This window comes from Malania oleifera, chromosome 2 (assembly GCF_029873635.1).
Source record: "Malania oleifera isolate guangnan ecotype guangnan chromosome 2, ASM2987363v1, whole genome shotgun sequence".
NCBI classification, from domain to species: Eukaryota; Viridiplantae; Streptophyta; class Magnoliopsida; order Santalales; family Ximeniaceae; genus Malania; species Malania oleifera.
The window spans coordinates 69662895-69670740 of NC_080418.1; positions in this window are offsets into that span (position 1 = coordinate 69662895).

Consider the following 7846-nt stretch of genomic DNA (forward strand, 5'->3'; position numbering starts at 1 on the left):
CAACCAAGATAGATCTAGCCTTCCGACCGCACAACCCTATTGTGAGGGGTTAAATCATGACATACAGCCATCCAGGGAAATATTCTCAGATATTATGATATTATCAGATTTTCTGAAATAGTAGTATTATTATGAAAAGTAATTTCATATAGTTTGACTTGTTAAATTATGTAGTTAAAGGTTTTATAATATGTTATGTACTATCGGCATTTTCAGTTTTAGTTATTTGTACTACTCTTAACTCAAATTAATTTTTACAGATCCACATCTCAGTAGCCACACACTAGTGATAGCATGTTTCATCTTATTGAGCTTTGGCTCATTCCAGTGTTGAATTATTTTTCAGGTGAGCCAGTTAGGCGAGCAGAGCAGGCTCGCAGATAAAGGAGCCATTAGTCTGTCCTTTTTTAGGGTGAGTGTTTTTGGGGTACAATTTTGTTGGCCCTGGTATTAGTAAGAGTAGTTCATGAGAGTACAGTGAAATATGTAATATTTATGGAATATTTAGACACTCTGGTATTGTATATATATAAGGTTGTGTTTCATGTTATTTGCTTTCCACTGTGTAGGAAATTGTTTTAATTTAAAATAATAGAGAATTTATCTTTATAAGGAGGTTGTTACAATACTCTAGCACAACGATCACGAGAACCTCTATGGGAGACTATAGCCTAATACATGTACCTGACTGAAGCAATAGAGGTGCTAATCTTGTCACTAAACATCATCACAATCTAAACCATAAATGAAAGCAGTAAAGGAAAGCTGTAAATGAAAGCATGTAAAAAGATCATCCCTTTGCATTCATCACGTTTGTCACTAATGCTAGGAAGTACAAAATAATATCCTAATATACACAACTATTGTTGTAAGAACCCGACCGAGATAGGTGTATTATATAAATAAGAAAAGAGAAGTAAAATTTAAAAGGGTAAAAATCAGCAGGGCTCGTCGACGAGACTTCTTTTCTTATCGACGAAGTCTCTGGTGCAGTTGGATGATAAGATTCAGTGGTTCTTCAACAAGTAGATACCAAGGGATTTTGGGAAATCCTAAAATCTCAGGATCGTCAACGAATTCACCTTGACGTTGACGAACTTCCTTCTGTGGCCCGTCAACGAGGACGCCCTCTCGTCGACAAGTCTGGTCGGGTCAACTAAGTTATAAATATCTAAATCACTTGCTTAATGAGGAAGAAACCAAAAACCTCTCTCTCTCTCTCTCTCTCTCTCTCTCTCTCTCTCTCTCTCTCTCTCTCTCTCTCTCTCTCTCTCTCTAGGATTTCAAGCCATCAGTTGCCGGAATCAACGATCCGACGTTGCTACGTGGATTAGGAGGAGAATCTTTACGTTTATAGCAGATCAAAAATTCAATTCGAGGATTTCAAGTTTTGACCCAAAACCGAGGTAAGGCTCTAAATCCGTTTTCATTTCAGTAGATTTGTAGAGAATAGTATTATAAGGAAGTATTGTTCTTCGTTGTTTAGGCTTTGGAAACTCAGTTTGTAGTTTTGGAGCCGTTGAGTTCGTGTTCTGGTTTTCAGGTTAAGGTAAAGGTATTCTGTTTATATCAGTTATTTTTTAAATCGAAATCGATAAACTTGTAGTTTACGATCATATGTATGATTTGGCTACTTGGGAAAATCTATCGGGCGAAAATACGGGATTTTGGGGTTATTGTTTTGGGAAAATTTGGGGGTTTCGGGTATCATCTCTATTTTTGTTGGAAAATCGTATGTTGTATAAAACTGTGATATTGAGATGACCGTACCTATAATAGTATTAAATTGTATTCTCAAAATGAAAACAATATGATTTGTTGTATACCAAATAAGTGTGGGATGAACTATTGTATGTAAAATGTTTCAGGTTTGTAAAAAAGTTGTGACGGCCAATTACCATAAGCTAAGAAGTATAGGAACATGAGTTTCAAAATTGTTCTAGGTTTTGTGAAAATTTCCACGTCTCGGCTAATTACTGTGGGCAAACTCCATATCTTAGCTAAATACTGCGGGCGAGAGTGACCGACTCTATATCCGAGGGTGTGAAATATCACTTGTTTGTTTCGATTGGTCACCGATGGGTGTGAGTTAACACCATATTAGCAACGATATCGTTGTGGGGCTCCGTGTAATGCGGCCAACTTCGGCCGAAGAGAGTGACGACACTGACCATATGTTTTGTATTGTATGTACTAGAATTGGATTGTGAAAATACTGGAACTGTATCGTGTTATGTTTTATGTCGAAATAACACTTGTATGTCACAAACTGATATAACATGTTTCTTCCTTACTGAGAGGTGTCTCGTCCCGATTATACAAATTTTTTACAGGTCCTTTGAGTAGTCGTCACTAGCATAACGGGAGCGTGGTTGTCAGTTAGCTGTGTATAGTACTTGTGTAAGTATGGATTTTGTAACAAGGTTTTCATTGTTGGGTTTTGTAGACACCTGGGGTACGTACTGTATTTTGGAGCATAGACTCTGGTTATGTATAGACTCTGGTATGGTACGTTGTATGTATTAAAAAGAACATTTCCGCTGTGTATATGATGTGTATGTGTATGTATGTGAATGTGTATAGGGTGTATGTGTCCCCAACGTCAGACCCTCATTCAATGTAGTATCATGTATGTTTTTATTGATACAGAGACATGTTAGGTTCCTAAATTCATACCTGGGGACCATTTACGGGTTTGGGGCGTGACAATTGTATGAATGCCGCCAATTGTCACAGGCCGTCGGACACACCATACACAAACTGAGACCACTCTACTCCTATTCTAACATGGCTCTCAATGACTTCCTAGGTCTATCATTAACCTAAAAGAGGCCAAAGAGGAACCCAGAGCTTGTGTTCATAGAGAATACTTATAGGCTCTAGGGTTTACAAGGGTTGGTTTACAAGTTTAGAAAGTTTGCAGTAAATATCGCGCAACAGATCGTCACTATTGACCGAGTCACTCCTCTAGCATTCTTGTGCGTGCCCTAGTCGGTTGTCGCGGGAAGTCATAGATTCGAATATTCAATGTCTTCGACTTTGTCGCACCTCAGGTATTGATGGCCGCGCTGAATGTTGATACTTGCAATATCTCGATCCTCAAGAAATCTCAGTATCTCGACATAGTCGCCTCGGAAGGTCTCTTGGTCGAACACTTCATCGAGACTCTTGGTATTTCTGAATTTCAGTTCTATCTCAGTATCTCAACATGGTCGCTCTAGGGTGTCACTTGGTCACGCACTTGGTTGAACCTTGCAGCATTCTGATCGCAGTCTGAACCTTAGAGTTTGCAGTGGAAGACTAAGTCACCCCTGTGGTTTGTTGGTTGCGCCACATGGTTAAGCATCATCTTCTTGTCTATTTATGATCTGAAGCTTCTAGAGCTTGGCTGAACGTTTGAATTTGAGCTTTGAATCCTCCCTGGTTTCTTGTAATGCCTAATTCCATGGTTTTAACCTGTTTTTATTGAAAATACTAATTAACCTTGCATAGCTCTGAACAATGATAACTCTAGGTAAATACATAATAAAATGAGGATAAACAAAGGTAAATGAGGGTCTAAAATCATGTATTTTAGGGACTCATCAAAGGGAACTTAACATATTTGGTTAAGTGATGATGTTTCAAGTAACTCAAGTATCAAGATCAAGTGACTCAAGTGACAAATATGAAAGTGCTTGACAAAGTTTGTTGAAAGCTCGAACTTAATGTTACAAGATCTTATGAAGCTAAAAACTATTAAAGCTTAAAGTCAAGCTGAACATGAAGAATAGAAGTTATACATGAAGACTTAGTGAATAGAAGTGTTATAGGTTTTTGGAAGTCTCATGTAAGTACTGCGCATGTTTTCAATATAAGTGTTTGAAGCTCCTAGGAATCTTTATTGACTTAGAGACCAATTTTTTAAAATCCTAGAAAATATTTTTAATTCAAGTTTCATTTAAGGACCAAAGTATTGAAAAACAAAGTTTTTGAAAAGTTGTTAGTTCAAGATACTGAACTTGTTAGATCAGTTGACTGACATCTTTAAAGTTATTGAAAATCAAAGTTTTTGAAAAATGCAAGCTCAGGCGACTGATGATTCACCATCAGGCAACTGACATTTTATGTTATAAAAAATCAAATAGACAAAATAACATCAGGCAGCAAACCTCTTAGGATCAGGCGACTGACCCCATTCTATGTTTGAAATTTTGCTTAATTATAAAGGCGTAGGTGATTGACCCCAATAGTTCAATCGGCTAACCTTCGGTTATTTAAATTTAAAACAGCAAAAGAAAGTTTCCAAGATTGATTACTTCGACCCCAAAATTTGTGAAAACTTGTGGAATACTGCAATTAAACTTGGGGAATACAAAAATTGAGGTTTTTTTATCTATAAATACATGTGAAACCTTAATATTAAAAATACACCTACAAACAGCAATCAAGCTAAATTCTTTATACTCTCTAAAGCTCTTGCTAATATTCTTGCTGAAGTATTTGTTGTGATTTTGCTGAATTAAAGCTCACGGTTCTTGTGCACTAACTGAGATTTTCTATATCCAAAGAAATCCGGTGATATTTACTCTCAGCTTCATCTCTTTATATTGATCAATTGGTGAAGTATCTTGTGATTTTAATTGTACAAATCTGCTCTAACTGAGAGTGTTCTTGTATGAACCAAAGTTGTTCTTGTTTTTGTATTTTTAATGGTTTAGGGGATTGAATCATTGCCTAGCGAGAGAGGATTCTCATTAGAGAGGGAACTTCACCTAAGAAAGAGAGAGGTTGTAACTTTGGCCTAATAAAGAAAGTTGGAATCCTCACAGCAATTGCTTGAGGTAAGGACGTAAGCCACTGGCCAAACCTTGTAAAAATCTTAGGCCATAAAATAACTTTAGGTCCCCAAGCACCTCATAATAAGTCCCCCATAACTTAAAAGTTATACCCGTGTGAACAGGGGTGACCTTTAATACAAAATTAGGACCTAAAATGAACATTGAAAGGGCCTCGGTCAACTGAACCAGCCTAGTTATAATGTGCTAGTCAACTGAAGCACTGTTAATTGAGGAACTTAAGTCTTGGTCGACCGAACATATATAATATAGAAGATTTGATTCTACTGAACCTTATGGAAGTCAACAATTTGACTTCGTACGGTTGACCGACCATTTTTGAACTTGAAATATATGATCAACCGCACTGACACGTAGGAAATTCCCAACGCCCTCTTCAACTGAAATCTTAGTTCAAATTTGACCTAGTCAACTAAACCTTTGAGTTTGGTTAGCCAAACATGCTTTGTTCGACCGAACCTCGGTGGGTTCAAAATCGCCTTGTTTATGTCGACGGAACCTATAGTTCAAAAATGTCTCGATCGACCGAATTTGGCAATTGGGTCGACCGAATTTGGAAATTGGGTCGACCGAACTTCAAATACGATCGACCAAAACTCTCGAGTTGCTTGATTTTTACCGAGGTTAAAATAGGGTTAATTTGCTTAAACTCTTTTAAAACAATTTTAATAATTCCCTTTTTGTCCCCAATGGTCAAAATATTTGGCATGTCTATATATATGACCTCATTTGCAAGATTAAGTTAGGATTAGGGATTTGCTTAGCAAACTTTCCTCTGAATTTTTGAGAGTTATTTCTTCACATTCAAACCCTAATACTCATCATTTGCTCATCCTTTTGAAAAATCTTTGAGTGAGATTATACTAAGATTACCTACACTCCCTTCTATAGCTTAGACTCTCATTGGCTTGATTAATTATTGATTTTGTTAATAGTTAGGCCAAAAGGTTTTCCCCGGGATTTAATCTATAAATTCATTTTTGGGGAAACCTTATTTAGCTTGTGAGTCTTTACATTTTGATTGCAAGACTCTTAAGCTTGTCTTGTATTGTGAAGTAAATATTTTTGACAAGCTTAGTTTACAAAATATCTTTTGTGCTTAAAGTTTTTAAAAATCCTTTGAGATATTTTTATTATATTTATGAAATCTTTGAAACCTGATTTGTGATTGATATATTGATATATTGTTTCAAAGATAGTTTGAGAATACACTTTTGTACTTGATTGATTATTGACATTACCTAAGGTGCTATTACACATTGTTTGCATTGAGCTTATATTTCAGATCTGCTTGAGGTGCATTGATTATTGTATGTGCGTATTGGTACATATATGCTTAGTGTAAGAAGCATCTTGATTATACACAAATTTTATATTATCTGATTGTATTCCAAGCATGGCTTGAGGGGGTATTGATCTAGCCCATAAGGATCGGTAGGGCCTTCTCCGCCCCGTAAGGAGAGTTTGTAAAGGTTGAGGTCAGTTCTGGAAATTTGACCTGGCTGTAAACAGTGCCGCTTCACTCGTTAAGTGATCAATAGTGGTAATCCTCAGGTTTGCGAGTTAAGGCGGGGACATAGGCACAGTTGGCCAAATCCTGATAACATTTCTTCTGTCTGCTTTTAATTTTTGCATTTTAAATTCCAACACTAGAATGTTTATGTTTTACTATTGAGATTGATTGGGTTTATGAATATATAGAAAGACCCTAGGTTTGTGTAATACTGGTTGTGGAATTTGGACCAAATCTAGGAGGAATTTTTAAATACCCAATTCACCCCCCCCCCTCTTGGGAATACACCAATTCCAACAGTATCTAAAGCACGATATAATGCATTCATGGCACTAAAATTGATTTGCATTAATTTAATGTCATTTTCATTCATTTCATTTTCTAGTTTGGGAATTTCTTTATTATCAACAATTTTCATGGGCACATAATTGCCTTGAACAATTACTTTCCAAGCTCTCCAATCCATCGTTTGGATAAAAATGCTTATTCTTTGTTTCCAAAAGGCGTAATTTACACCACAAAATATTGGAGGCCTTGTAGAGGATTGAACCTCACCAAAAGGGGATACACCAATGTTTTCCATGTGATCTTTATACAAATACGATTAGGTTTATTGTAACCAATGTTTGATACCAAATGTGAGTTGAGGTGTAATCCCAAGAAAGGCGGGTGAATTGGATATCTAAGAAATTTAAGCTAATACTTAAACAATTTTAACCACAATCTAAGCAGGTGATCTAAATATGCAAATGCTATCAATATTCACAATAAGTATGTATGAATGTAAATGTGCTCAAATTAAAAAGTTAAGGGAAGAAAGAATAAAATTATGTTTTTACAAGGTTTGGCTATTCTTGCCTACGTCCTTGCCTGAAGTAACCCACTTGAAGATTTTGCTAAACAGTCCTTTAGTAGGCGGAGAAACCTCTCTCCTTTAGTAAGCAGAGATGCCTCTCTTCTTCTGTAGACGGAGATGCCTTTACAATACCTCCTTCACTAGGCAGAGATGCCTCTCTCCTTCAACAGGTGGACATGCCTTTACAAAGTGGAATCAATAAAGATTGATGTACAATGAAAGCTCCTAAATTGAGCGGATAAGTACAATGAAAAATACCACAATAATACACTCTCAAATGATTATGAATGAAGCTCAAGTAGTAACTATAAGGTCTCTCTTCAATCAATGAATGTTAAGAAATATTTATGAGCAAGAGAGTAAGTGTGCACTTGAAAGGTGAACTAGAAATACAAAAGCTTGGATGTATATGATAGACGTATATCTATTTAAAACAAGTTAGAAACCTTGTATTTATAGGCAAGATGATGAACTAGCCGTTTTATAGCCATTGGGCTTTAAAAATAATTTATTATATTCAACACTAGACATTTCTAGTCGTTGTGCACGTCCAGTGACAATATGGTTGACTGAGTACCCTGCTTCAATCGCCTGAACTTCCTAGAGCCTCAAGAACCTTAGTTTTTCAATCTGAAAATG